Source organism: Canis lupus, chromosome 27, assembly GCF_048164855.1.
Source record: "Canis lupus baileyi chromosome 27, mCanLup2.hap1, whole genome shotgun sequence".
In the NCBI taxonomy this organism is placed as follows: domain Eukaryota; kingdom Metazoa; phylum Chordata; class Mammalia; order Carnivora; family Canidae; genus Canis; species Canis lupus.
The window spans coordinates 28,429,566-28,451,768 of NC_132864.1; the positions used below are offsets into that span (position 1 = coordinate 28,429,566).

The 22,203-nt window shown below is 36.0% G+C and overlaps 1 protein-coding gene and 1 pseudogene across 2 annotated transcripts in view; one reads left to right on the forward strand and one right to left on the reverse strand.

The window, feature by feature from the left end:
• The window catches only part of TTC28 (tetratricopeptide repeat domain 28), a 625,508-nt gene that overhangs the window by 473,059 nt on the left and 130,246 nt on the right, over positions 1 to 22,203 (reverse strand). The gene's annotated exons all lie outside the window — the stretch shown is intronic.
• LOC140619538 (small ribosomal subunit protein eS12-like) lies at positions 4,729 to 5,120 on the forward strand (annotated as a pseudogene).

The window sequence follows — 22,203 nt, forward strand, 5'->3', positions numbered from 1 at the left end:
CCCTTCCACCCTTTCTTTCCCATATCTTTTCTCATTTGGTCGACTTTAAATATATTCATGCCAATTCTCCATGTTCTCACTAGCATGATTAAAAATTTTTTATACAACACTGGTATGGGAGATGATTGATAACAATCTGATTTTTTTTTCAAACTGATTTCTTGGTGGGTCTGTGGAGCAAAAAAAAAAAGGTTAAAAGTGATTTAAATGTTAGATTTTCTTAAGTCCCAGTTTTTCAGATGAGTATCAAAAGAAAAAGAAAATGAGCATGTAGTCATTCTACCTCTAAAATGAGAAGTCCACTGTGAAAATAGAGAAAAAATATATTCAAAGAGACTGAGTAATAAACTGCTCAAGCCATTTTCTGAAAAGAAATTGCATTTCTGGTTATAACTGTTAAAATTATAGAAAACAACTCCCTCTTCTTCAAAAACCACTAAATTATGGCCCCCAAGTCATAGATACTACTATTTTTAAAAATGTAAAGGTATTAAAAACAAAATTACACTGTTAATAAATTTAAGTAATGAGCTGTTGTAGTGGAAGACAATTGTGGTAAAATATACATAATACTAACCCATCTTGCCAAAAGAAGACAAAGAATAATAAAGACAATTATAAAATTGATTAAATCACTTTAAAAGAGGGGTTAACGCCTTTGAAATTCTTTAGTATGGAATTTTCTTCCTATGGATACTGCACAAATGTCTTTGTCTTGTCTAAAGTGTTCTAAAATTACAAATATACACTCATACTGAGGAAAATTGCTTTTACTTATCAGGTGGAAAGAAACCAGAGAGCCTTGAAAAACAGATATTTCCAGGGAAGAAACGTAAAGCAGGAAAGTGAAGGTATAATAAAAGGACTATAATCAGAGATATGGGAGGAAGACAAACTGCATTAATTAATTTTCTTTAAGAAATGAGACTAGCTGCACACTGAGATGAATTGTCTCATTTGCCAAGTGTCCCAAGTGGCAAAGTCAAACAAATAACTCTGTAATTCTTCATTAGTATTTCATCAAGTTTAACCATTTGTAGACTGCCAAAAAAGGAGAAGGGGGGAGAGATCTCTCAAATCTTATGAGAATTACAACTAATCAACGTTTATGTGTAGTTTCCAATATCTCTGTTGAAATAACCAAGTGCCAAGTGAAAATGGTATAAATACAGAGCAAAACCAAATAAGATAAATAGCAAGAAGGGTCCACTTATCATGGGAGGCCACGCTGGACAAAGCAAAGCCTTTCTTTTTTAAAAATATTTTATTTATTTATTCATGATAGATAGATAGAGAGAGAGAGAGAGAGAGAGAGAGAGGCAGAGACACAAGCAGAGGGAGAAGCAGGCTCCATGCCGGGAGCCCGACACGGGACTCCATCCCGGGACTCCAGGACGGTGCCCTGGGCCAAAGGCAGGTGCTAAACCACTGAGCCACCCAGGGAACACCAAGCAAAGCCTTTCAAATCCTTCAAAACTAGGTTTAAATTCTAATTCTTCCATTTCCAGTTAAATGACCTTGCTCTACTTGTTTAATCTCTCGATTCTCAATTTTCGCAAACATAAAAGATGAAGGATACACCAGCACTACTGGGTCATTGTGAGATGATTATGACATTAAACATCATGTATATAAATTACCTGGCTCTTACCTTAGTAAATGTTAATTCCTCTAATAAAGTACATAAGTCAGGAAAATATTTATTTAAATGCTTCATTTTTACTGTTAAATGTTCAAAAATTTGAGTATACTATATGATCTTCTGAAGCCAAATGATTCTTACTCAACATTTGAGAAATTTAGTCTTCAATTTTTCTGTACTTTTATGACAGAGGTAAGCCTTATGGAAAGATTTGTTATAAATTTCTTTTTCCTTTATACATAAATTTTCCTCAGCCCCACTAAATAATAAAATTTTAAGTCAAAGCCTAGACTTTATAGCACATAAGACACTTTTCCAAAATGAAAATATCTTTATCATTTTTATAATGATAAAATTAATAAATTATTTTTAAAAATTGAATATTATAAAAATATCATAATAATTTTTTAAGGGGTGCCTAAGTGGGTTGAGTATCCAACTCTTGGTTTCAGCTCAAGTCATGATCTCAGAGTCATAGATCCACCCCTGTGAGGGGCTCCATGCTCAGCAAGGAGTCTACTTGAGATTCTCTATCTCTCTGCCCCACCCCTGCTCACACACAATCTCTAAAATAAATAAATCTTTTTTAAAATTATTTTTTAAGAATATTTTTTAATCATTTGAAATCTCACTACCTAGAGATAATAATGGTTAAGACTTTGATCTATAAATGAACACAACCCACCATCTTAGACTTCTTTCCCTGTACAAATGTATATACTTTAATAAAAACTGGGAGATTAATTCCCTTTGAATAAAACACTACAACACTACAATAAAATGAATAAAATTTGCACAATACCACAATTTCAATAGAGTGCTTTTATTTTTGGCAAATCCATTTCTGATACTTATGTAATTGTAATATGAATTGTACCTGACATAATTATAATCATTAAAAATACAGTTTTATATTCTTTTCTTTATCCATTGTAAGGATGTTCTCTGTTGCTGCATGGAATAGTTGTTACTATAACAAATGAGATATTTTTATAAGTAAGAATCAAAATATCCTCCTTGGATTATGATTTACAAAGCCAATTGCCCATTCTTGAAAATAATTAGTTTTAATAACAAACATGCCTAACTTTTTTCTTTCTTTCTTTCTTTCTTTTTTTTTTTTTTTTTTTTTTTTTTTTTGCCTACCTTTGTTTTTAAGATAAAAACCTTACTTTGTTGCTATGGAAAATAAATAAGATATGTGAAAATTCTTTAAACCTGCATTATATGAATGTAATGTATCATTATTATCAATGGAACATAGTATTCTAAGTACATGTGATGTCTTAAGAATGACTCTCTAGAGCAGCCCGGATGGCTCAGCAGTTTGGCGTTGCCTTCAGCCCAGGGCGTGATCCTGGAGTCCTGGGATCGAGTCCCACATCGGGCTCCCTGCATGGAGCCTGCTTCTCCCTCTGCCTGTGTCTCTGCCTCTCTCTCTCTCTGTCTGACTTCCATGAATAAATAAATAAATCTTAAAAAAAAAAAAAAAAAAGACTTTTCTAGGGATGCCTGGGTGGCTTAGCAGTTGAGCATCTGCCTTTGGCTCGGGGTATGATCCTGGGGTCCCAGGATCAAGTCCCACATGGGGCTCCCTGCATGGAGCCTGCTTCTCCCCCTGCCTGTGTCTCTGCCTCTCTCTGTGTCTCTCATGAATAAATTAGATTAAATTAAATTTTTAAAAAGTTGGCTTTTCTAGGGGCACCTGGGTGGCTGGGTCAGTTGAGTATCTGCCTTTGGTTCAGGTCATGATACCAGAATACTGGGACTGAGCCCCATTCAGGCTCCCTGCTGAGTGGAGAGTCTTCCTCTCTCCCTCTGCCGCTCCCCGTGCTTGTGTTCTATCTCTGTGTCAAATAAATAAATAAAATATTTTTGTTAAAAAATAATGACTTTTCTAGGATCTTTTGGTCACGGCAAACAAAAAAGATTCCTCCTCTATTAGACAACTAGACCCAGGATAAGCTATAAAATTTTATTTTAACGTATTTTTCACCTTGCACATAAGTAAGGGAAAGCGCTAAGGGGGAGAGAAGAAAAATGAGCTGAAATAGAGGATATAGACAAAATAAATCTGGATGAACTGAATGAGAATCTTCTTCTGAGAAATTAAGCAGACTCTTGGATAATGCTAAAGTAGTCTCAGGTCTACAGAATCCTTTGTCTGGCAGAAAGAAATGCAAATTCTTCCTGAAATAAACAATCCCCAATTTAGGCCCTTAGGAATTTCACAGATCAAGTTTAAATAAATATGTACTAATGAATTGTTTTTTAAAATTACTAAACTGGGCACCTGGGTGGCTCAGTCAGTTAAGCATCCGACTCTTTGACTTGGCTCAAGTCACAATCACAGGGCTATGAGATCAAGCCCACATCCAGCTGTTGGCTGGGGGTGGAGCCTGCTTAGTATTCTCTCTCTCTCCTCCCTCTGGCCTTCTCCTCACTTCTCTCTCGAAAAAAATAATAAATAAATAAATAAACAAACAAACAACTAAACCATTTAAGGAAATAAGCCACCATAAGTGAGAGATAGCAAAAACAATACAACAGATTTAAACATCCAAGCATATTGCTTTTCTTTAAAAAAGAAAACAATATTTTATCTCTACATTAAAAGATAATTACCCTTCCACAAAGTCATAATTAATTAATTGATTGATTGATTAATTAATTTTAAAGATTTTATTTATTTATGAGAAACACAGAGAGAGAGAGAGAGAGAGAGAGGCAGAGACACAGGCAGAGGGAGAAGCAGGCTCCATGTAGGGAGCCTGATACAGGACTCGATCCCAGGTCTCTAAGATCACACCCCGGGCCAAAGGCGGTGCTAAACCGCTGGGCCATTGGGGCTGCCCTATTTGTTTTTTTTTAAAGATTTTTATTTATTTATTCATGAGAAACACAGAGGCAGAGACATAGGCAGAGAGAGAGGCAGGCTCCACGCAGGGAGCCTGATGTGGGACTCGATCCCAGGACAAAGTCAGAATTTAAAGCTTTATTTCTACTCTTTCTCTGCCGCTGCCAAGTCACGCAGAGGCAGAGGCTCAGGTGCAGGCAAGATTCGGCTACACTCATAATCCACCCCCATGGCAGAGGAAGGCACTGCTGCTGGAGATATTACGGCCATTAATACTGCTTTCAAGAGGTGCTGGAGACCGCCCTCTTCCACAACAGCGAAACACGTGGAATTCACAAAGCTGCCAAAGCCTTAGACAAGCGTCAAGCCCATCTTTGTGTACTTGCATCCAACTGTGATGAGCCTATGTATATCAAGTTGGTGGAGGATGTGCTGAACACCAAATCAATCTAATCAAGGTTGATGACAATAAGAAACTAGGGGAATGGGTAGGCCTCTGTAAAATTGACAGAAAGGGAAAACCCCGTAGTCTTTGGTTGCAGTTGCGTGGTGGTTAAGGACTATAGCAAAGAATCTCAGGCGAAGGATGTTATCGAGGAATACTTCAAATACAAGAAATGACCAAATAAAAAACTTGGTTTTTGTTAAAAATAATAATAATAAAATAAAGCTTTATTTGTTTCCTGTGATTTAACCATATGTATCGAGGATGTGAAGAATGTATTCCTCCAAAATCTCACCCTGAAAGTACTATAAAATTTCATCCTTCATGAACTGAAGCTTGGATTTAAAATAGCCATAAATTTTTTTTAATCAATCATCTATAGTTCTTTGTTCTTAACTGTCTAAATAGGGATGTTAGTACCACATTCTTCTGAGTAACTTAGTCTACATTCACAGCATGTTAGCAAACAAAGGCTAGGTTACATGATAGCAGCACAAGCCCCAGGTTACTGTGGCTTTAAGTAATGGGGTTGTTTTCATTGCTCTCCCTGTGTGTACACTACTCTGCTCTTTAAAGCCCTCACTCAGGTACAAACTGCAAGAACTTCCACCTTATGCAACAAGAGGAAGAAGAGGAGGAAGAGAAAGATGAGAAAGAGGAAGAGGAAAAGAAATAATAATAATAACCACAACAGCAACAATAATTTATTAGCCTCCTTTGGAGGATGTGAAGGAACTGATTCATTACTGTGAAAATAGGAGAATGAGGGAAAGAAACAGTCATCCTGCCTTTCTATAGAAACCACATCTACAGGAACCAAAAAGCTTCTTGGAGAAGGGCAGGAGATAGGTTTATAGAAGTTCTAGTTAATGAAAAGAGATGGAATAAAATTAGAATATCTTCACTTTGTAACCCCAAATTAATTTAAGGATCCAGGCAATGATCATCGGTGCCTAACAACACAAAAGAGAAGACATTAGTGAGCAGCCCGGCTGGCTCAGAGGCTTAGTGCACCTTCAGTCCCGGGCGTGATCCTGGAGACCTGGGATCGAGTCCCACGTCAGGCTTCTGCATGGAGCCTGCTTCTCCCTCTGCCTGTGTCTCTGCCTCTCTCTCTCTCTCTCTCTCTCTCTCTCTCTGTGACTATCATAAATAAATTTTAAAAAAAATTTTTTAAATAAAAAAAAGAAATTTATAAGATGTAGCAAGCAATATGTAGATCTTAATTTAGATCATGAGTCAAACATGCTATGGGGTGGAAATGGGAACCATTAATGAAACAATGAGGAAAATCTGAACAATGATTAAACTATGTGACTATAATGAGAAATTACTGTTAATTATATTTTTGTTCAATGATGGTGGTATTGTTCTTTGTTTTTTAAAAATGTCTTTTGCCTTTATGAATACATATTGAAATATTTGTAAATGAAATAATGATGTTGAAGATTGCTTCAAAATAACAGATAAAAAGATCAGTCATGAATTAGTTCTATACATTAAGAACTGCTCTCTACTTGTCCTTACCTAAAGTTTTCATAATAAAAAGTTTATAAAGCAGTTAGACATCTCCAGCTACCCAGATATTGACTTTTTTAAATTTTTATTTATTTATTCATGAGAGACACAGAGAGAGAGAGAGGCCAGAGACATAGGCAGAGGGAGAAGCAGGCTCCATGCAGGGAGCCCAATGCAGACTCGATCCCGGGACTCCAGGATTATGCCCTGGGCCAAAGGCAGGCGCTAAACCACTGAGCCACCCAGACATCCCCATTGGGTCTCTGATATAAGGGACACCAGGAACAATCAAGTTAGGATACTACATGAAATGAGAATTAATTTAAAGTTTATTTGATGAATGTTGAGATTCTTCTGTAACCTCCTTATTCAACTTGACTTCAAGAGTACTGGCAGTCACAGGGCACCTGGGTAGCTCAATAAAGCATGCAACTCTTGATTTCTGCTCAGGTCATGATTTCAGTATTGTGAAACAGAGGTCCACAGAGCATGGAGCCTGCTTGAGATTCTCTCTCTCTCCCTCTCCCTCTGCCAGCCCCCCACACTCTTGCTCTCTCTAAATAAATAAATAAATCCTTAAAAAAAAAAAAAAAGAAGAAGAACACTGGCAGTCAGAAGAGTACACGTCAGGCCAGAAATTGAAATAGTCTTCATTATACAATCTCACAATCCCAAGAGAAAAGACCTAGAAAGACTGACATTAGTAATTCCTACCAAAGAAACAGCCCAGCCAGTCAACCAGTACCAGCATGCATCCTACCATTAAATATTACACAAAGTTCAAAGACCATCTGACATTTAAGAAAAGCATTTGAATATGAAAGATAGAGACTTGCGATGCCTGGGTGGGTCTGCCTTAGGCCTCAGGGTGTGATCCCGGAGTCCCAGTCCCAGGATTGAGTCCCACATCGGGCTCCCTACATGGAGCCTGCTTCTCCCTCTGCCTGTGTCTCTGCTTCTCTCTCTCTCTCTCTCTCTGTGTCTCTCATGAATAAATAAATAAAATCTATTTAAAAAAAAGAAAAGAAAAGAAAGAGACTTAAAATATAGAAGGAAAGAAGGGAAAGAGTAGGGAGAAGAAACTTGGAAGAAATAAAGAAGAAAATTTCAAAACTACTACTATACCCTTTGTGAAATAAAAAGATATTACATTTATGAAACAAGAATGGGCTGATTCACCTCCCTCACTCCACTGAATCTGCTCCTGTCACAGTTATTAGTAAGTTCTCTGTAGTCAAGTCCAATAGTAAAAAAAAAAAAAATCTTGAAAGAAAAGAAAATGGAAATACAACATACAAAAACCTGTGGGATGCTGCAAAAACAATTCTAGGGGATCCCTGGGTGGCTCAGTGGTTTGGCCCCTGCCTTTGGCCCAGGGCATGATCCTGGAGTCCCAGGATCAAGTCCCACATCAGGCTTCCTACTTGGAGCCTGCTTCTCCTCTGTCTGTGTCTCTGTCTCTCTCTCTGTGTCTCTCATGAACAAATAAATAAAATCTTAAAAAAATAAAAGAAAAAGAAATGAAACAGAACAGAAAAACATAACTAAGAGTTGGTTTTCCAAAAAAAAAAAAAAACAACAAAACTGACAAAATCTTAGCTAGACTAAGAAAAACAGAAAGAAGACTCAAATAAAATCACAAATACATATATGATACATATGTGTGTTTATATATGTGTATACACACACACACACAGAATATAATAGAGAGATATTGCTAGGCCCTAGAAATAAAGCACAAATTCTTAAAAAAAAAAACTTAAAATATGGTTAAGAAGACAGCATATATGGATAAAATAACCTAAAATTGCAATTCTAAATTGCCTATTAGGAAAAAATTAAAATAAAAAAAAATAAATTGCCTATTAGGGAAACTCCAGCACCACGACTTTTTTAATAATAACATTATTGAGATTTAATTCACACACCATAAAATACATCCTTTTAAAGTATACAATTCAGTGTGTCAGTAGAATCTCAGAGTTGTACATCCTTCACCACAATCAGTTTTAGAATATCTTCATCACTCCAAAAAGAAACTCCATATCCATTAGTAGTCACTCCCCAGTTCTGCCTCCCCTAGGTCCCTGGAAACCAGTAATTTACTGTCTTTCTCTACTGATTTGCATATTGTGATAATTTCATATAAGTGAAATAATACAATATATGCTCTGGTTTCTTTCACTTAGAATAATGCTTTCATGTTGTAGCATACATCAATACTTCATTCCTTTTCATGGCTGAATAATATTCTATTATATGGCTATATCACATTTTTTTCTACCCAATCATCAGCTGATGTGTATTTGGGTTGTTTCTAATTTTTAGATTTTATGAATAGTGCTGCTATAAAAACGTTCCTGTAAAAGTTTTTGTGTAAATATTTTTCCAATAACTTTTGTGCATCACAGCAGTAGAATCACTGAGTCATACGGTAACTCTCTAATGTTTTGAGGACCTGTCAAACTATTTTCCAAAGTGGCTGCACCATTTTATAATCTTACCAGCAGTGTATGATGAGAATGTGGGTTTTTCCACATTCTCACAAATATTTGTTACTGTCTGCCTTTTTTTTTTCATTTTAGCCATACCAGTGGGCCCAACACCATAATTTTTTAAAATATATCTTATCATTTCACAATATGTGTATATATCAAATCGTCACATTGTGCACCTTAAACTTACACAATGTTATATGTATAAACCTGGAAAAAATTAAGTACACATATTGTTGGAACTGGAAAATATACACACATACACACCCTTTAGGGACTGTCTCAAACTAAAAGGTTTCTTCAAAGCAAAAGAAACCATCAACAAAATGAAAAGGCAACCTACTGAATAGAAGAATTTATTTGCAAATCATATATCTGATAATGGGTTAATATCTAAAATATATAAAGAACTCATACAACTCAAGAGTAAAGACCAATATAATATAATATGCAGAGTAACCAGGGGCACCTGTGTGGCTCAGTCATTTACACATCCAACTCTTGGTTTTGGCTCAGGTCATGGGTCATGAGATCAAGTCTCACACTGGGCTCCACACTTAGCATGAAATCTGCTTGAAGATTCTCTCCCTCTGTCCCTCCCCCTACTTGCGCTGGTGCTCATGCTCTGTCTCTCAAATAATCTTTAAAAAATAAAATAATTTTTAAAATATGCAAAGTAAATAGATATTGTTCCAAAGATGACATACAGATAGCCAACAGGTACATGAAAAGGTGCTGAACATCACTAATCAGGAAAATACAAATCAAAACCATGAGCTATCATTTCACACCTCTTTGAATGGCTATTACCAAAAAGATAACAGATAACATCTAGTATTGATGATGATGTAGAAGGACATCCTTGTATGCTATTGGTGGAAATGTAAGTTGGTGCAGCTACTATGGAAAACAGTATGGAGAATCCTCAAAAGAGTAAAAACTGAACTACCACATGATCCAGCAATCCCACTTCTGGGTATATATCCAAAGGAAACAAAAGCAGGATATTGAAGAGACATCTCCACTCCCATGTTCATTGCAACATTATTCACTACAGCCAAAAAATGAAAAACCTTAAGTGTCCATCAAGGGATGAATGGATAAAAAAGAAATGGAATATATATATATACATATATATATATATATATGAATATGTTCACCCATGAGAAATGGGATATATATATATATATATATATATATATGAATATTGTTCACCCATGAGAAAGAAGGAAATCCTGCCATTTGTGACAAAATTAATAAACTCTGAGGACATTATGCTAAGTGAAATAAACCAGCCAGAGAAAGACAAATTCTGCATAGTATCACTTACATATATAAAATTGGGGAAAAAAGTCAAACTCAAAGAAACAGTGAGTAAAGAAGAGGTTGCCAAGGGCTAGAGGGTGGTGAAATAGGAAGGGGTGGTAAAAGGGTACAAACTTCCAGCTATAAGATGAGTAGGACCTGAGGATCTAATGTAAAAACATAGTGACTACGATTGATGACACTGTATTATGTAACTAAAATTAGCTAAGAGAGTAGAATGTAAATGTTCTCATCAAAAATATATACATGAAGTGATGAATATATTAACTAAATGGGGGGGAACCCATTCACAATGCATACATATATCAAATCACTATGGATTCAAATTCCTTACAATTTTGTTACTTACATCTCAATGAAGCTGATAATAATAATATACTTTAATTCTAGCATTCTTCTAAACAATATAAATAATAAGTACTAAATAAATATTTCTTCAATTGGTATGCTAATATTAAATAATTTGGAGAATCTGCAAAAGTGAGAGAAGTCTCCAAGAAGGAACCATCATCACCTCAACCAGAAGACTATCATAAGAGGCACCTGGGTAGCTCTGTCAGTTAAGTGTCTGACTCTTATTATTATTATTATTAATTCAGCCCAGGTCTTGATCTCAGGGTCATGACACGGGGCATGGAGTCTGCTTAAAACAAGACAAAACAAAAACAAAAACCTCTCATGAGCTGACAGCTCCAGCACTTGTCTGATATCATCCATTCATACATTTTACTGTTAGAATGCCACTGTCGGGATCCCTGGGTGGCGCAGCGGTTTAGTGCCTGCCTTTGGCCCAGGGCACGATCCTGGAGACCCGGGATCAAATCCCACGTCGGGCTCCAGGTGCATGGAGCCTGCTTCTCCCTCTGCCTATGTCTCTGCCTCTCTCTCTCTCTCACTGTGTGCCTATCATAAATAAATAAAATAAAAAATAAAAAAAAATAGAATGTCACTGTCAGTGTGGTTAAGATAATTTATTTTAACCATTATGTCCATATGGCTTTCTCGAGCTTGCTCATAAAACAGGAAGAATTCATGTAATAATCTTTCAAAAATACTTTTCTCATAGAAGGATCCATCATTACAAACAGAAGATTACAAAATGATGATAGAAGTAGTCTAATGTAGGTCCAACTGATCCTTAATATTCAGATTAGTTTTATCTTTTGATTACTATATAATCTTACTAGGACACAGCTAATTACATTAATGTCTACAATATGCAGAAACCTCAACATTTATAATAGACAATTTCTTATATCAATAATCCCATCATTTTCATTAGCAGTAATAATTTCTCTTTGTTAGCAGTAACAATCTTCTACATATTTCTGCTAACTTGAGTTTCATAAAGCCGTACAAAGAATATTAGTTAACAATTTAGTTAACAATTTCACAAAATGAGATAAGAGGAAGAGAAATTAGAAACAGATCACGTGAGGTACTGCACTCTGTGTTGGAATAAAAATCACATCCATCCCTCCATTACACTTGCCTTAACTACAAATTTGAAAAACAGAATATCTATTTTTTATTAAAGTATAATTAACATACAGTATTATATTATTTTCAGGTGTACTATATAATGATTCAACAATTCAATCCATTATATCACAATAAGTGTACTCCTATCCTGTTTATCAATTTCACCCATCCCTCCACCCACCTCCTTTTTTTTGGCAACCATCAGTTTGTTCTCTGGATTTAAGACTCTTTTTTGCCTTTTATTTTTTGTTTGTTAATTTGTTTTGTTTCTTAAATTCCACATAGTGAAATCATATGGTATTTGTCTATCTCTATCTGACTTATTTCATTTAGCATTATACCCTCTTAGGTCCATCCATGTGGTTGCAACGGCAAGATCTCATTCTTTTTATGGCTGAGTAATATAACACTATAATATATATAATAATTCTAGGGTCAATGTCAAAGAAATTACTGCCTGCCTATGTTTCCTTTTTGGAAAGGCTTTGGGTTTTATGGCTTTGGGTCTCACAATTAGGTATTTAATCCATTTTGAGTCTATTTTTGTGTGTGGTATAAGAAAGTGGTCCTGTTTCATTCTTCTGCATGTAGCTGTCCAATTTTCCCAGCACCATAGCATTGCAATGGGGAAAGACATTTCCTCATTGCATATTCTTACTTCCTCTGTTGTAGGTTACTTGACCATATAAGTATGAGTTTATTTCTGGGCTCTCTATTCTGTTCCATTGATCTAGGTGTCTGTTTTTGTGCCAGTACCATACTAAAAAACAGGGTATCTTATTTGATAAAACCTCAGGGGCCAGAGGAATATCTCTTCCTGGTATGAAATTTGAACAATTCAGAAAATATTCCTCAGCATCTATTTCTAGACTTCTGCAAAACTGATAAAATAAACATTTGTAGAGTATCTACTACCTGCCAAGCATTTTATTAGGCATTAGATATACCAGTAAAGAAATAACAGTGGTCACTGTTCTCAAGGATTTTACAATCTAGTGGACACAGGAAATATAAGCATTATAAAAGCTAACATTTATTGAACAACTAACATGAGATAGGTACTATATTAAATCTTTAGATGGATTCAAACTCAGGCTGTCTGACTCTGGGCCTATTATTAATCATATGAAGATGTGATATGTAAAGTGTTTCAGGTAAAGAAATCATCTGAATCTCAAAGCATAAAATGACATGGTGTGTGAAGGAAACTGAATAGTTCAGTGTTCATGGAAAAACAACTTAAAGGCAAGGAGTAGCAAGAATTGGGGCTGAAGATTTTAACAGCAGTCAGATCACAGAAGATGCCATGCTGATGAAAACTTAAGAAAGCTCTACATAAATGGAGTATGTACCATGCCCTGGATTGGAATATCCACTATTGTGAAGATGCCACTCCTCACTAAATTTATCTATAGAGTCAATGTAAACCAATTAAAATGCTAGCTAGGGTTTTGTAGAACCTAACAAGCTGATTCAAAAACTTATATAGAAATGCAAAGGACCCGAGGATCCCTGGGTGGCGCAACGGTTTGGCGCCTACCTTTGGCCCAGGGCGCGATCCCAGAGACCCAGGATCGAATCCCACATCAGGCTCCCAGTGCATGGAGCCTGCTTCTCCCTCTGCCTATGTCTCTGCCTCTCTCTCTCTCTCTCTCTCTCTCTCTCTGACTATCATAAATAAATTAAAAAAAAAAGAAATGCAAAGGACCTAGAATAGCCAAAATAGTTTTTAAAAAGAACAAAGTCAGAGGACTCACTTTAAGACTTACTATAAAGAGATGGTAACCAAGACAGTGTGATATTGTTGTGATACGTGTATAAATGAAGAACAGAATAAAAAATCCTGAAAACAGACCCAAGTACATAGTTAACTCATTTTCAACAAAATTAGCAAGTTAATTCAATGATGAAAAAGATGGTCTTTCATTTAACAACTTGGTATCTATATAGAAAAAAAATGTACCTCAAACTCTTACCTTACATCATACATAAAAAGTAACTCAAAGTTGACCATAGGCCATGTATAAAAGCTAAAACTATAAAACTCTAGAAGATATTCACAGTCTTTGAATACACAAATATTTCCTAGACATAATACAAAAAGCATGCATCATAAAAAAGTCATAAATTAGACTTCACTAAAATTTAAAACTTCTATTCTTTGAAAAATGCCATTAAGAAAATCAAAATACAGGACACCTGGGTGGCTCAGTGGTTGAGCACCTGCCTTTGGCTCAGGTCATGATCCCAAGGTCCTAGGATTGAGTCCCACATCAGGGTCCCTGTAGGGAGCCTGCTTCTCCCTCTGCCTATGTCTCTGCCTCTATTTCTGTGTCTCTCATGAATAAATAAATAAAATCTTAAAAAAAAAGAAAATCAAAATGCAAACTACAGACTAGGAAAAAATATTCTCAATGCATATGCCTGAAGGATTTATATCCAAAATATATACATAACTCAATAATAAGAAAGCAACCCAATTAAAAATTAGGCAAAAAATTTGAACAGGGATCCCTGGGTGGCGCAGCGGTTTAGCGCCTGCCTTTGGCCCAGGGCGCGATCCTGGAGACCCGGGATCGAATCCCACGTCGGGCTCCCGGTGCATGGAGCCTGCTTCTCCCTCTGCCTGTGTCTCTGCCTCTCTCTCTCTCTCACTGTGTGCCTATCATAAATAAAATAAAAAAAATTTTTAAAAAAATTTGAACAGATATTTTATAAAAGTAGACATACTAATAGCCAATAAGCACAGAAAAAGATGTATAACATTATTAATTGATCAGGGAAATGGAAATTTAAAATCACAATGAAACATTATTACTCAATTGGTTGAGTATCTGACTCTTGGTTTCAGCTCAGGCTGTGATCTCATGGGTCATTATATAGAACCCAGTGATGGGCTTCCTGCTCATGGACAAGTCTGCTTCAAGATTCTCTCCATCTTCCCCACCCCCTCTGGTATGTGCACTCTCTCTCTCTCTCAAATAAATAATTTTTTTAAAACCACATTACACACCCAAAAGAATAACTAAAATTAAAAAGAATGGTAATGGATCAAAGGAGAAATCATCAGAAAAATTAGAAAATTTCTTTAAAAATGCAAATGAAAATACAACCTACCAAAATGTATGGGATGTGGTAGACAGAGGTTTACTGCCATAAACATTTAAATTTAAAAATAAGAAAGGTCTTATAAACAACTTAACTTTATACTTCAAAGGACTAGGAAAAAAAGGAACAAACTAAATCCAATGTTAGCAGAAAGAAGGAAATTAAATGTATAGCTAAAGGAAAAACAAAAGTAAAATTCGATAAAAGAGTCAATTTTTAAGAAATCAACAAAACTAACAAATCCTTTATTCTTAGACTAAGAAAAAAAGAGAAGACTCAAAAACCTATAAACAGAAATGAAAGAGAAGACATTATAACTGATGCTGCAAAATAAAATGATTATAATATGCTAACAAATTGGATAAATTCCTAGAAACATACAACCTATCAAGATTGAATCACAAAGAAATAAAAAATCTAAACAAAACTATAAGTAGTAAGATTGAATTGGCAATCAAAACTTCCCCAAAAGCAAAAGTTTCAATGAAGAAATCTAACAAACATTTAAAGAAGAACTAATAGCAAACCTCTCCCATTTTTTTTCAAAAAATTGAAGAGAGAACACTTCCAACTCAGGTGATAAGACCAGCATTACCCTGATACCACAGCCAGATAAAAATACTACAAAAAAACTATAGGCCATAGATGTAAAAATACTCAATAAAATACTAGCAAATTGAATTCAATAATACATTTAAAAGATTATACACCACAACCAAGTGGGACTTATCCCTGGAGTATGAGAGTGGTTCAATATACAAAAATCAGTCAGTGTAATAAAACACATTAGCAGAATAAAGGACAAAAGCCACATGAACATGCAAATGATGCAGAATACCACTTGACAAAATTCAACACCTGTTCATGATAAAAAACAAAAACAAAAACATCTCAACAAACTAGAGTAGAAGGAAACTACCTCACATTATAAAGGCTATATGTGAACAGCCCACAACTAATATCACACTTGATAAAAATTGAAAGCTTTCCCTCTAAGATCAGGAACAAGGCAAGGTTGCCCACTCTCACCACCTCCATTCAACATGGTACTTGAAGTCCTAGCCAGAGCAATAAGGCAAGAAAAAGAATAAGATAGATTCAAATGTAAAATTATCTCTGTTCACAGATGACATAATCTTATACACAGAAAACCCATAAAGATTCCATATGTTAAAAAAATGTTAGAACTAATAAACAGGGCAGCCCGGGTGGCTCAGCAGTTTAGCACCGCCTTCAGCCCAGGGCCTAATCCTGGATACCTGGGATCAAGTCCCACGTCCGGCTCCCTGCATGGAGCCTGCTTCTCCCTCTGCTGTGTCTCTATCTCTCATGACTAAATAAATAAAATCTTAAAAAAAAAAAAAGAATTAATAAACAAATTCAGCAAAGTTGCAGGATACAAGATCAACATACAAAAATCAATGTGCTTCTGTATATTAACAATGAACAATCCAAATAAAAAACAATCCTGGGATGCCTGGGTGGCTCAACGGTTGAGCATCTGCCATCAGCTCAGGGCATGATCCTGAGATCTGGGATCGAGTCCCACATTGGGCTCCTTGCAGGAAGCCTGCTTCTCCCTCTGCCTGTGTCTTTGTCTGTCTCTCTTTCTGTCTCTCTCAAGAATAAATTAATTAAATCTTTAAGATAAAAATAAAAAACAATCCCATAAACATCCCATTTAGTATCAAAAAGAATACTTAGAAGTAAATTTAACCAAGGAGGCAAAAGACCCACACAATAAAAACTATTAAGTATTGCTGAAAGAAACTGAAGATGACACAAATAAAAAGACATCCCATGTTTATGGATTGAAAGACTTCATACTATCCACCCTGAGAAAAACATAAAACTGTACCCCTACCTCTTAACATTTACATAAAATCAATTCAGGTAAATTATGAATATAAATATAAAATAATAAACCTTTTAGAATATAAAGAACATCTTCATTACCTTGATGAATGTGAATAAAGATATGAAAGAATTGCCATAAGGAAAAAGAATGGTACACTGAACTACATTAAAATTAAGAACTTCTGTTTATCAAGAGACATCATTAGAAAAATACAATGGCAAAGGCAAATCACAGAGTGGAAGAAAATATGTGCAATGCATATTTTAACCAAGAGTTTGTATTCAGATTATAAATAGTTTTTTATACAAATCAGTAAGAAAAAGTCACAACCCCAAACCCCCATGGCCCCAAATCAACAAGAAACTTCAATAGGCACTTCACAAATTGTGATATCCAAATGGCCAGTAAAAAAAGGGTGCTCAACTTCATTAATCATGAAGGAAACATAAATGAAGCCATAATGAGATGTCACTACACAATCACCAAAATGACTAAAATTAAATGGCCTGAAAATACCAAATGTCAGTAAAAATGTGAAAAATCTTGAAGTCTCATAAACTGCTTGTGAGAGTTCAAACTGGTACAACTATTTGGCATTACCTATATAATTGAACATACACTTACCTTATGACCCAGTAATTACAATCTCAGGTATAGCCAACAGAAATGTGTATACAAATGCATTCAAATATATTCCCCAAAATGATCACAGCATCATTCATTATTCATAATAACCAAAACCTAGTAACAACCCAAGTATTAAACAACAACAGAATGGAAAAGTAAGTTGTATATACAGCAATAAAAGTCAACAAACTACAGTCACATGCAACGTAAGTCAATCTCACAGGCAGACTGTGGAGCTAAAGGAGTCAAAACACTCAGAAGCCCCTCAAGAATGTGTATGGTTGGATTCCATTTGAAAGAGGGTCACAGCACCTGGCTGGTTCGGTCTGTGAAGCATGTGACTCCTGATCTTGGGGTTGTGAGTTTGAGCCTCACACTGGGTTTAGAGATTACTTCAAAAAAAAAAATCTTTTAAAAATAAAAAATAAAGAAGGTTAAAATCTATGATGTTAGATATTAGGACAGTAGTTACCTTTAAAATTGAGTGAGGCAGTAGATGATTGGGAGAGAGCAAGAAGAGGTGCTTTTAAGACATTGGTAATATTTCATTCATCAATGATTGGTGGTTATATGGGTATGTTCAGTCTTGTATGATCATGATTTTGCACTTTTCTCTGTGTATATTATATATAAACAAAATGGGATTTTAAGTTAATGTGGGTCATAACTATGGCTGTGGCAGTGGGAATAGAGAGAAGATGGGATTTTTTTTTTAATTGCAGAATGCTCTAACTGATGTAATAAGGAAACAAAATAAACATAAGAGTCTCTTCAATAAATGGTGCTGGGAAAATTGGACATCCACATGCAGAAGAATGAAACTAGACCACTCTCTTTCACCATACACAAAGATAAACTCAAAATGGATGAAAGATCTAAATGTGAGACAAGATTCCATCAAAATCCTAGAGAAGAACACAGGCAACACCCTTTTTGAACTCGGCCATAGTAACTTCTTGCAAGATACATCCACGAAGGCAAAAGAAACAAAAGCAAAAATGAACTATTGGGACTTCATCAAGATAAGAAGCTTTTGCACAGCAAAGGATACAGTCAACAAAACTCAAAGACAATCTACAGAATGGGAGAAGATATTTGCAAATGACATATCAGATAAAGGGCTAGTTTCCAAGATCTATAAAGAACTTATTAAACTCAACACCAAAGAAACAAACAATCCAATCATGAAATGGGCAAAAGACATGAACAGAAATCTCACAGAGGAAGACATAGACATGGCCAACAAGCACATGAGAAAATGCTCTGCATCACTTGCCATCAGGGAAATACAAATCAAAACCACAATGAGATACCACCTCACACCAGTGAGAATGGGGAAAATTAACAAGGCAGGAAACAACAAATGTTGGAGAGGATGCGGAGAAAAGGGATCCCTCATACACTGTTGGTGGGAATGTGAACTGGTGCGGCCACTCTGGAAAACTGTGTGGAGGTTCCTCAAACAGTTAAAAATAGACCTGCCCTACGACCCAGCAATTGCACTGTTGGGGATTTACCCCAAAGATACAAATGCAATGAAATGCCGGGACACCTGCACCCCGATGTTTATAGCAGCAATGGCCACGATAGCCAAACTGTAGAAGGAGCCTCGTGTCCAACGAAAGATGAATGGATAAAGAAGATGTGGTTTATGTATACAATGGAATATTACTCAGCTATTAGAAATGACAAATACCCACCATTTGCTTCAACGTGGATGGAACTGGAGGGTATTATGCTGAGTGAAGTAAGTCAGTCGGAGAAGGACAAACATTGTATGTTCTCATTCATTTGGGGAATATAAATAATAGTGAAAGGGAATATAAGGGAAGGGAGAAGAAATGTGTGGGAAATATCAGAAAGGGAGACAGAACGTAAAGACTGCTAACTCTGGGAAACGAACTAGGGGTGGTAGAAGGGGAGGAGGGCGGGGGGTGGGAGTGAATGGGTGACGGGCACTGGGGGTTATTCTGTATGTTAGTAAATTGAACACCAATAAAAAATAAATTAAAAAAAAATAAACATAAGATCAGAATGTTACTTCAAAACACATAAAGCTTATATTGTATACTCCTATAAAGACACTGCAAATTTTGAACCTCAGAATAGCTGTACTACAGATCTGACAAGTCAGCTTAAAATATATATTTATTCCTATTCTTTTTTTTTTAAAGTAGGCTCCATACCCAGCATGGAGCCCAACACAGGGCTTGAGTTCACCACCCTGAGATCAAGACCTGAGCTGAGATCAAAAATCAGATGCTTAGCCAACTAAGCCACCCAGACTCCACCCCTCTATTCTACTTCTTAACAAGGTCTCCTTCAAGAGCTTTGCTAGAAGCTTGAATAAATCTTTTTATTTTTTTTTAAGATTTTATTTATTTATTCATGAGAGAGACACAGAGAGAGGCAGAGACACAGGCAGAGGGAGAAGCAGGCTCAATGCAGGGAGCCCGATGTGGGACCCGATCCCGGGTCTCCAAGATCAGGCCCTGGGCCGAAGGTGGCGCTAAACCACTGAGCCACCCGGGCGTCCCTAAATATTTTTGAATAAATCTATTTGTTGTTCCATATTTTTTTTAAATGAATTAGAATTTACTGAATTCTTTCCCAAGAAAATTTCAAAAGTTATTTTCATGAGAATGCAATAGGTAAGATGAGTTAAGAATCTTCTCATTGTGCTATTTTTTGTTTTACATAATCCATGCAATACTGAAAAAATATATTTTTTGAAATCATCACTTCTTTGCTTTTTTTTTTTAAGATTTTATTCATTTATTCTTGAGAGACAGAGAGTGGGAGGGGGGGCAAGGACACAGGCAGAAAGAGAAGCAGGCTCCATGCAGGGAGCCCGATGTGGGACTCAATCCCAGGACTCCAGGATCATGCCCTGGGCCGAAGACAGGTGCCAAACCACTGAGCCACCCAGGGATCCCCTCTTCTTTGCTTTTTTATATCTGTTCTCTTTTCACGCAATGAATTTTTAAAATGTCATTAAGTTTTGGGTTTTTTTTTTTTTAATTTTTATTTATTTATGATAGTCACACACACAGAGAGAGAGAGAGAGAGAGAGAGAGAGAGGCAGAGACATAGGTAGAGGGAGAAGCAGGCTCCATGCACCGGGAGCCCGACGTGGGATTCGATCCTGGGTCTCCAGGATCGCGCCCTGGGCCAAAGGCAGGCGCCAAACCGCTGCGCCACCCAGGGATCCCAAGTTTTGGGTTTTATAGTATGTTCTGACGTTTTAAGTCGAAGAGCTTATTATTACTAAAAGCTTTCTCTAGTATCTGTAAAAGCATTATGTTTTTCACCAAATTTTTTAAGACTTACATAGTTAATATGTGCTCTCATACATATTTCCCAAATGAAATAGAACGGAATTACTATTTTTGGTGATGGTCTGTAACTAAAGCCTTAAAAATCCATCTGATAATAATCAGTTAGAGAGGAACTGCTGTTTCTGCAGTGGAGCACCAGAATCTGTTGAGTGTAGCCTAACCCCCATTATCCCTGCACCTGAGAGAATTGCAGTTCGGAAAATTTTCATCAACTTATTTCAGTACCGCTAAATATCACTTACTGCCTGGCACCACAACAGAAATCATGCAGACTCCTTTCTGAAGAAATTAGAAAAAAAATGTAAAAACAAGTACCCAAAAGTCCTTCTAAAGAGTTTCCTACAAGATTGTGAAAATAAGGCTGTCATTGCAGAAATTTTGGATGATGCAGATCATCTTCAATTCTTAAGAAAGTCAGAGGAAAGGCATTAATCCTCTAAACCCTTGGTTTTAAACGATAAAAGCAAACATATCCTAGTTTGGGTATACATGTTATTAATAAAAACTGACCATGTAATATCATAAAAGTACCTGTAAAAGTCTACAGCTGGCTTGTGGCATCACACACTGCCTCATGGATGATAGGCACTAAGAAATTTGTTGAACTTTTTGCTAAAAAGCATTAGATTTGGACCCCAATCCCAACTACCTCATTAGACATCTTTTCACTCATTCTTTGTGCTCCAAACACACTTGCCTAATTTCAGTTTCTAAATATAACAATACTCTTTCTCCCTCAGAACTACTGCCCATGCTGCTCCCTCCACCTGGAACACTTCCCACACCTCCTCCACTTTCTTCAGAATTCAGATGAAATATTTCTCCAGAGGATTCCAGACTAGGTCAGGTCTTCCTGGTTATATGCTCTCATTTTGCATTGTACGCTCTCATTTTGTGTTATACTCCTTTATACCATTAATCACAATTATAATTAAATAATTAATCCTGTGATTGATTAGCTTAATATTTGGCTCTCCCTTAGGATGTAAGTGCCATAAGTGTTCACAACTTTATTCCTGGTGCCTTTTACAAGCAGATTCAAAATGAGTATTTGTTGATAAATAAATGAGTTTGAATCCTAGCTTTACAACTTAATAAGTAAATTTGAAAAGGTCACTTAATATCACTGGCTTCAATTTCCATACCTATGAAATGATGATAATGAAAAGACTACCCTACAGAGTTATTGGGATTTATGGTAAACTAAACCTTAAAATTTGTATAAAAAATGTGAATCTATTATTATTTTCAACAATGATATTTCACATTGCATTATAGCTAATGCCGTCATTAGCTAGATCTTAACAGTATTAGCTAAAGTCTTTAAAATCTTACAGATTATCAAGATGCTAATAAATAATGGAACTATCTGACAAAAATTAATAAGTAGTCATTAGTTCCAGTCAGTAGCAGCCTGTGACAGATTCCAAGCACTGATCTAACGATTGCCAGTTTCATAATAATTGTCCATCTCACATGAAAGCCTGGCAGGCCCACTGTAATTCAT